Genomic DNA, 8823 nt, shown 5'->3' with positions numbered 1-8823 from the left:
TTGAACTCTGCTACAAACATTATCATCTTCTCCAGGAGCTGAGGTGACAGATGATGTTTTATTCTACTGCTTTGGTAAGAAGAGCCACATTATTGTCTAATTCGAGGGCAAAACATCTGGTACCACTAACCATCTTTCTGGCAATAGACATCACAGTCTACTTCCTAACCATTTCGTCTCAGGCATTGTGTTGGTTACCCTTCAGGACTCTGGAGTCCACTGTTTTGCTATAATTTCTTTCTTTTAGTTTCTTTTCTTTTCTTTTCTTTTCTTTTTTTTTTTTTGAGACGGAGTCTCTGTCGCCCAGGCTGGAGTGCAGTGGCCGGATCTCAGCTCACTTCAAGCTCCGCCTCCCGGGTTCATGCCATTCTCCTGCCTCAGCCTCCCCAGTAGCTGGGACTACAGGCGCCCGCCACCACGCCCGGCTAGTTTTTTGTATTTTTTAGTAGAGACGAGGTTTCACCGTGTTAGCCAGGATGGTCTGGATCCCCTGACCTGGTGATCCGCCCGTCTCGGCCTCCCAAAGTGCTGGGATTACAGGCTTGAGCCACCGCGCCCGGCCTGCTATAATTTCTTTAACCACTTGCCAACTGACCAAGGACATTTGCTTCGTGTTTAATGTTCACCTCCCAAATCAGTCTTTTTAATCGAATAAGCTATTTTTTGACATTTCATATTCAAGCTTAACTTCCCTTTTGTAATATAGGCAGATGTTAGGATCACATCAGCACTGCTTTGCAAAGGTTTATGGCATATATTATTTTATATCTTTGCTCCACTGTTTGTCCTAAAATAAATATCAATTGGTTTTTTGTTTGTTTTCTTGTTTTTAACATATCAACACAAACCAAAGTATTGTCTATGCTCCATTGATTCCATCTCATCATTGTTTGGGTAGGCAGGATAAACATGAATTACAGAATCCCTGCTGTAAGTTTTTAAAGGTTACAGAAGGGTTTTTTGAGAATAATGGAATCACTGTGATTAAAATTTGTGTTTACGCCGGGCGCGGTGGCTCACGCCTGTAATCCCAGCACTTTGGGAGGCCGAGGCGGGCGGATCACAAGGTCAGGAGATCGAGACCACGGTGAAACCCCGCCTCTACTAAAAATACAAAAAATTAGCCGGGCGCGGTTGTGGGCGCCTGTAGTCCCAGCTACTCGGGAGGCTGAGGCAGGAGAATGGTGTGAACCCGGGAGGCGGAGCTTGCAGTGAGCCGAGATCGCGCCACTGCACTCCAGCCTGGGCGACAGAGCGAGACTCCGTCTCAAAAAAAAAAAAAAATGTGTGTTTACTAGGTAGTATTTAAGGATGAATGCATATAATAATAGTTGTTATTTTTAATTTAAAAATATATTAGGGGCCCTTTATCAATGTGGTGAGAGTCTTTCTAAGTCCAGTCTGTTTTTTTTTTTTTTTTGCCCTTCTAGAGCACTCCTTGCTTTTTTACCCATAACCTTTGTATGATAATCAACAACATATATGTTGCTTCTCATTTTAAGCACTTTTCAATACTTGCAGAGACTTTAGTATATCACAGACATATATGAAATTGTGAGGACTTTGTTATTGAGGTTTTTTAATTAAAATAAAATTATCATAATCATAATAAAATAAATTTTATAGTAAAATATTAAAATACAAATATAATAATAAGGCAAAATTATAGTAGCATCTTTCTCTAGATTGCAATTCAAAGAAGAAACATTGACTTCCTAATATTGGAATCAATCTTTTTAAAAAGATTTTATTTTCGGTTTAGGGGTACATGTAAAGATTTGTTATATAGAAAAACACATATCATTGGGGGGGGTTGTTGTACATATCATTACATCACCCAGAAATTAAGCTCATAATATTTTCCTTTCATTTTTAGCTATATTATTTCCCTTACAGTGGAACATAAATCTAAAATTGTATTGAATGCATGCCCTTCCTCCAAAAATGGAGACACATGCATGTACATGTCTTTAAAGGTAAGACACAGAAGCTGTTAATATAGTTTATACAGAAGTTATATTTTTAATCTGTGTGTGCACACACAAGATGGAATGCCCATTGTAGGAGGAACATGCTATACATTGATTATGTATAACTGAATGAAAGGACTTATACAGAGGTACATTAAGATGAAGAAACATGTTTCTCTTGTTCTGTCTTCTCTGTAGCATTGAAATTTCAGCTGCAAAGAAAAGGGTAGGCAAGTCAGGGCAATGTCAATTTTTGTCAATTAAAACAATTTTAAAATCCAAATGAATACTAAGGGGAAAAAGAGAGCCAGCTACTTATAAGTATTTATAGTTTGATTAAAATTCTGTTTTGTTAAACTCTCCACATTATTTAATAAGAGATCGTGACCTTAGAATAGCTTACCCTGCTCAGATAAACCATTATAAGCTTTGCAATTTACTAATCATCAATCTAAAACAATTTTCTTTAATATTTTAGCCCCTCTTCACCAATACCTAATGAGAACTTGCATATAAAAACAACAGAGAAATTCAAGATGCTATACATTTAAAGTCTCAACTGTAGAAATGATTTTCTGCCATATCTAGTAATTCAGAACTAGACAAAACCATTTATTTAATTATATACCTGCTATGGTTTGAATGTGTCCCCCAAAGTGTATGTGTTGGAAACTTAATTCTGAATTTAATGGTGTTGGTTAGGGCCTAATAAGAGGTGATTAAATTATAAGAGTTCTGCCCTCATGAATGGACTAATATCATTTTCCTTGGAGTGGGTTTGTTATTATGATAATGGGTTTATTATAAAGGCAAGTTTGGCCCATTCTTGCTCACTTGCTTTTGCCTACTCTTGACCTTCTGCTTTCTGCCATGGGATGACAGAGAATGTAGGCCCTCACCAGATGCCATTGCTATGCATTTGAATTTCCAGCCTCCAGAACCATGAACCATGGTTCATTATAAATTAACCAGTCTGTGAGAGTTTAAGTATAAAATGAACTAAGTCCCTAACATGCAATATGAAAAAATGAATATAAGATTAATCTCTCAGACTACCTTTCACTATCCAGTGTAGAGAGAGTCAGCCCAAGATAAAACTAACTTTATGCAATGAAGGGTGAAAGGAAGAAATCGAATTAATGAAAATGGATGCATGGATTAGAAAAAAAAAAATCATTAAAAAAACAAACGGTTGTACCGAAAGGAGACACAATGCATGGTTTAAGTGGGAAACCTCACTGATCATGACATTTATTTTTAATTAGCAATTCAACTAATGTATAGCATCAGCAACATTGTCAAAAATTATCTCCCAAGCTTTATCATTGTCTATAATGTATAGAACTCTCTATATATGTTGTTGTTTCATACATTTACAATATTTTTAAAATTTAAGCCAGTAATCTAATGTAATAAGAACTGTTTCACCATGAAAGATAAACAGTGTAATAATTCCTGTCAAAAGTCCAATGGACATTGTCTAGGTAAGCAGAATCCAGATAGTTCACCTGAAAAATAGTAAAATGCCCAAACAGATTCATAAATAAATACACTATATTTAATCTTTAAAAACTGTTAATATATGTATTTGATATTAAGAATTTTTAAATTAATTTCACTAGAGTTTGAGACCCTTAATTTAGAGAAAAATGTAACATTTTATGTATATGATTTTTAAATTCAATTTTTTTTTGACGATTGAAAAACGATACCAGGCTAAGAATTTGCATTTGAACACCGAAATATTCTCTAAGCGGCCTATTATTGTAGTAAAATTTCCTCTTAAACATTTTTATTTTTAAGTTTTTTTAAACCTCCTAGTGGAAGGTTTGGCTACATAAAATGTGTTTCATAAAGTTCGACTCTGAAGCATAATGCCAATTGCACAGCTGCCCCCATTGAGCTATGAGTGGGCAGCGTTTGTAACCATGGATATAGTGAACTTAATGTGAGAGCGATATTCATCTGAGGCTTGCAAGGGTTGGACAGTGCCCTACCTAGATATTTACTGGGTCAGTGAGCGATCTCCAGCTGCCAAGTGTTGGCTGATGTCAGCTCGCTCCAAAGAATTGGCCTTGTCTGACAGAAGTATGGCCGATAAAATGGTTGCATATGAATTACTGTCTTAAACTCCACTTCCAGAAAATCCAACCTGTGAGGCCCTTATTAAGAAAAATAAGCAATATTTTTCTGAAATTCTTATTCTTTCTTTTTTTCTCAATATAAAAGTTTTTTTTTTCTCTTTTGCTAGTACTGCAGATTTTGTTTCATAGAGCATTCTTTCTCTCTCTGTCTTTCTCTCTCGCTCACTCGCTCCCTCTCTTAGTCTGTCAGCTGTCAGGGATTATTATCAGTCTGTCATCGGTCAGGGATTATTTGATTTAACCTTCACAGTAATTTTAGCAGATAGGGATCATTATCATAACTGGTTTTGTTTTGACAACAGTTGGAGTAGCTGTAAATTAGATAATAGAAATATTGGTCCAAGGTCACACAGTTAGTAAGTGGTGGAGTTGAGATTGCAATCTGGTCTGACTCTAGAGTAACAGAACTCTTAACTGCTACGCCACACTGCATCTCCTTATAATTTAGGGAGCCCATTGTTGGTGAATAGTAGGACCTATCACCAGCTCCCTCATAATCCCATTAGTTGCTGATCAAATATCCTTTTCAAATATTCAGGCACAGGAAATTGGGCAAATTATAATTATATATGTAGAGAGAATGTGTATGAATATGCTTTACACATCTATATAATTTAATGAAATCCATCCAGGTATGTTCATTTGGGGCAATTTCCTTGTGAGGCATTGTGGAAATAAACTAATGATTTCAAACAGAAAGCAAAAGAAAAACTGGGGATGGTAGGAGTTCTGTTAGACAGCTATTCTGGTCTTTCGCCTAACTACTAACTTAGTGCAACTTTGCAAATCTATAGTAGGTTTTTGTTAGGACTACACTGCCTTAGTCCTTTGTTTATGTTTTTCTCTCATCCATTGTGGATTCTGATGCCCTCAGTACTGAATAATAAACACAAGTCTGATGGTAGGGGCTACCTAATGAATTCTATATCCTATCTCTGCATTTGTACTTTTTTTTTCTTAATTTGTGTTAGCTTCTTTTGTCTAAAGGTAGGAACTTAAACTTCATAGTATTTATTTTCACTTGCAATAATGATCTTTTGCTTAGAATTATTTATGTACTGATAATATTGTTCCTTAATGTATTCTCAAGTGCGTTACTTGGAATCTTTCTTACAGAACTTTGGCACTGTTTCTATGTTTATATTTCTGGATTTTTTAAAAAAATTCTTTAGTTATCTAAATTTTTAATATCTGAATTATTTAATTTTGTATATATCTTTTATTCTCATCAATGTTTACCTGGAATAGTACAGGGACAAATTCCAATATTCTTACTTATCACAGCATATTACTTGGCAAGTCCTCAGATTTATCAGTATTGTACTTGAAGATAAAAAACTAATAAAATAGAATAAAGACATTCAAAAGTTAAATTTTAAAAATTTCATCAGTGGATTTTATTTGGGAAATATGCATGTTTCAGTAAACACTATAAATTGTCCTTGGAACCTGTGCATCTTTTTTCTGCCAAATTGCATTTGGAACATTTTTACAAAATTAATTGTACAACTTCGTTAATGAGTATTCTTTGTTACAGCTCGTCATAATTTTTACAGGTCATTATGATTTTGTCATGTTATTTCAATCACTTATTTGCATATAACAAATCTCCACATTACTTGTATAATTTGGTAAAAATGAGACATTAAAATAAATAAATGAGGATATGAAAATTAGTTTCTTGGAAAAAACATCCCTCATTCCTCTTGAATGAGTTGCATGTCTTTGTTCAAGTTTCTGTTTGCTATTGTACGTTTGTTAAATCGTGATTAATACATAGTAAACAACATAATTTATAGGTTGTTTATGAATTTCAAGTACGCAGGAATTTTTTTCTGAAATAAATATGATCAGATAGCAGACATTGATTTACATAACTTCAAACTGAAATATATCGCTCTTTAACTTAAAATCAAACCTACAAAAATTGTAGAGATACAGAAGGCGCTGATTTATTTGGTGTTTTTAAGAACAAATGTGAAAATGTGATTGATAAAATTATTATTTATACACTACATATGTGTTACACACATATGTATGTTTATAAATATATATATAATTGTTTGTGTAAGTATAATTTCTCCTAAATCCCTCTCTTCAGTCTGATTTCTTCTATAATCTAATGTCGAGAGGTGAACATTCATAATATATCCATGGTTGTGACCAAAATTTCTGATTGTAATTAGTTCATATATTATTTCTTTGTTTTACATTAGATTAACAGAAAAAATATTCAAATAAAATAGATTATTCCCTAAATGGGTCAGAATTATTTATTTAGAAGGTCTTATGAAAAATATTTAGGAAATTCAGGTTTGGAATTTCTGCATTCTATGAATTTCCACATATGAAATCAGATAATGGTCATCTCAAAATAAATTATTTTAAGAGAAATTAAAATGGCTGTAGGAAACTACATAATATTTATTATATGAAAAGATGTAAATTTATGCATATATGGACACCTTGTAAGTAAAATCACTTTACAAGAAACTTAATTTTTCTGAAATATAGATACGAATTCCATGTAGGCAAGGTTTGTATGTTTGTAAAAAATAAGAGAAATCGCATCACGTTTGAAAATTACCTTGGTCACATGAAAAAGAGCAGGCTTGACCGGGCACGATGGCTCAGACCTGTATTCCCCACACTTTGGGAGGCCGAAGCAGGTGGCTCACTTGAGGTTGGGAGCTGAAGACCAGCCTGGCCAGCATGTTGAAACCCCGTCTCTACTACAAATGCAAAAATTAGCCGGGCATGGTGGCATGCGCCTGTAATCCCAGCTACTCGGGAGGCTGAGGCAGAAGAATTGCTTGAACCTGGGACGGGGAGGTTGCAGTGAGCTGAGATCACACCACTGTGCTCCAGCCTGGGTGACACAGCGAGACTCCATCCAAAAAAAAAAAAAAAAAAAAAAAATGCAGCCTTTGCCCAGATTTAGTATGCTCTTAGATTGATTAGCTCCCATACTTTCTTTTATCTGAACAATATATAAGTAGATGGAGAGCATATTTGTGGTAAGGTCCATTGACAATCTGGATCCTGAAAGGTAATAATACATTGATACGTAGATTTTTTAATAGCTGAGGCTTTTGAGCTGTGTATCATTTTTGTAGTGAAGTACTGAGTTACCACAAACTTGGCAGCTTACAACAACAAAAGTCCATCATCTCGCAGACCTGTAAGTTAGAAGTCCCACATGGTTCTTACTGAACTAAAATCCCAATGTTGAAAGGGCTACAGTGTTCCTCTTTAGAGGCTACAAAAAGTAATGTATTTCCTTGACTTTTTCAGCTTCTAGAGGCTATCGACATTCCTTAACTCTTGGTCCCCATCCTCCGTCAAAGCCAACAAAGTTTTATCTCTCTGATCATTCTTCCATAGTCACATCCCTCTTTCTGACCACAACCAGAAATGATTCTCTGCCTTTAAGAACCCATGCGACTACATGCCCAACAGAATAACAGGATAATTTCTTCATCTCAAGGTACTTAATCACATCTACAAAATCTCATGCAACATGGCAGGTAGCATATTCACATATTTTGGGGACAACAATGCAAACATCTTTGGGGGCCATCATTCAGCTTCTACAATGTGTGATGTCAGTAATAGAGCTACAGATTCATAGTAGGGTCTTTCTCAATAATTATTTTGTTCATACTACCTCTTCTAAAAGAGGGAAGTCATAAAACTTGATTATTTAATCATGATTAGGAAAGTTTGTTATATAACACAGTAGCTGTATTTTCTATAGTTGTGCCTACTGTGAAATAGGAAGCTCAGCAGCAGTCACTGGGAGGGTGCATGTCTTGGCCATGAGTAATCTCAGTAAATTCTACAAATATGTTTTAGTAATTGAAAACAGAAGACATTCATATGAAATTTGCCAAAAGTCCTATTCCCAGGGATTAAGTAATTATCTATTATAAATCAAAATTACTCTAATAGTCAGAAAAATTATATATTTATGTGGCTAAACTCTAAAGTTTTGATTTGAATAATGCTAACAAATTGTTGCAAAAAGAGGTTTGGAGAGGAAGTGAACAACTGGAACATAATTTCAGTATTATGTTCCACTTTCTGAAATTGTGACTAGGAACAAGTAATGTAGCAATTCCATTTCAGGGTTTACTCACAGAATGAGTTTCCTAGGCCAGACATATGACTACCTCACTCAAACAATTAGAAAAAAAGTGATATAAAAAGTGACTAAGACCATGTATATGTTCCATATTTTTTTCTCATCTTCAGTTTCTTCCACAATGAGTTTTATTAAGTGTTTTGCTTTTGTTTGGGTTTATTGTCAATAATTTTCCCCCACAACATATAATATCTAGTAACATCTATGTGTGAAGACATATGCATTAAATCTTTATTAGTACTTAGAATTCCACAAATTCTAACTGTGCAAATAAAGTAGGGAAATGTCCATTTAGGTTTCTGTCACTCCCATAAATATATAGATTTCATTCTCATAATATAATTACATATTGGTTGGGAGAGTCATTAGTTAAACATATAGTATCAGACATGTTACTGCATTAAATTAGACATGTTATTGCATTAACTGACCAGTTTTTCTGCATTCAAAATTACAGAGCAATTAGAAAGAATAATCACAGTACAAATACTATGATTTATCCTTCAGATTTTTTATGGAAGACTGCTATATAAGATTTGGAAGCCGGGCACATTGGCTCACACCT

The 8823-nt window shown here is 34.6% G+C and overlaps 1 long non-coding RNA gene across 1 annotated transcript in view; it reads right to left on the bottom strand.

Annotated features, from left to right (window-relative positions):
* Positions 1 to 1740: 1740 nt before the first annotated feature.
* Positions 1741 to 8823, bottom strand: part of LOC105472964 (uncharacterized) — a 40912-nt gene continuing 33829 nt past the window's right edge. The window contains exon 3 of the long non-coding RNA XR_981950.2: positions 1741 to 2182. This is a non-coding gene — a long non-coding RNA (uncharacterized lncRNA). The remainder of the gene's footprint in view (positions 2183 to 8823) is intronic.

Source organism: Macaca nemestrina, chromosome 6 (assembly GCF_043159975.1).
Source record: "Macaca nemestrina isolate mMacNem1 chromosome 6, mMacNem.hap1, whole genome shotgun sequence".
In the NCBI taxonomy this organism is placed as follows: domain Eukaryota; kingdom Metazoa; phylum Chordata; class Mammalia; order Primates; family Cercopithecidae; genus Macaca; species Macaca nemestrina.
This window is presented reverse-complemented; position numbering and strand designations above follow the sequence as displayed.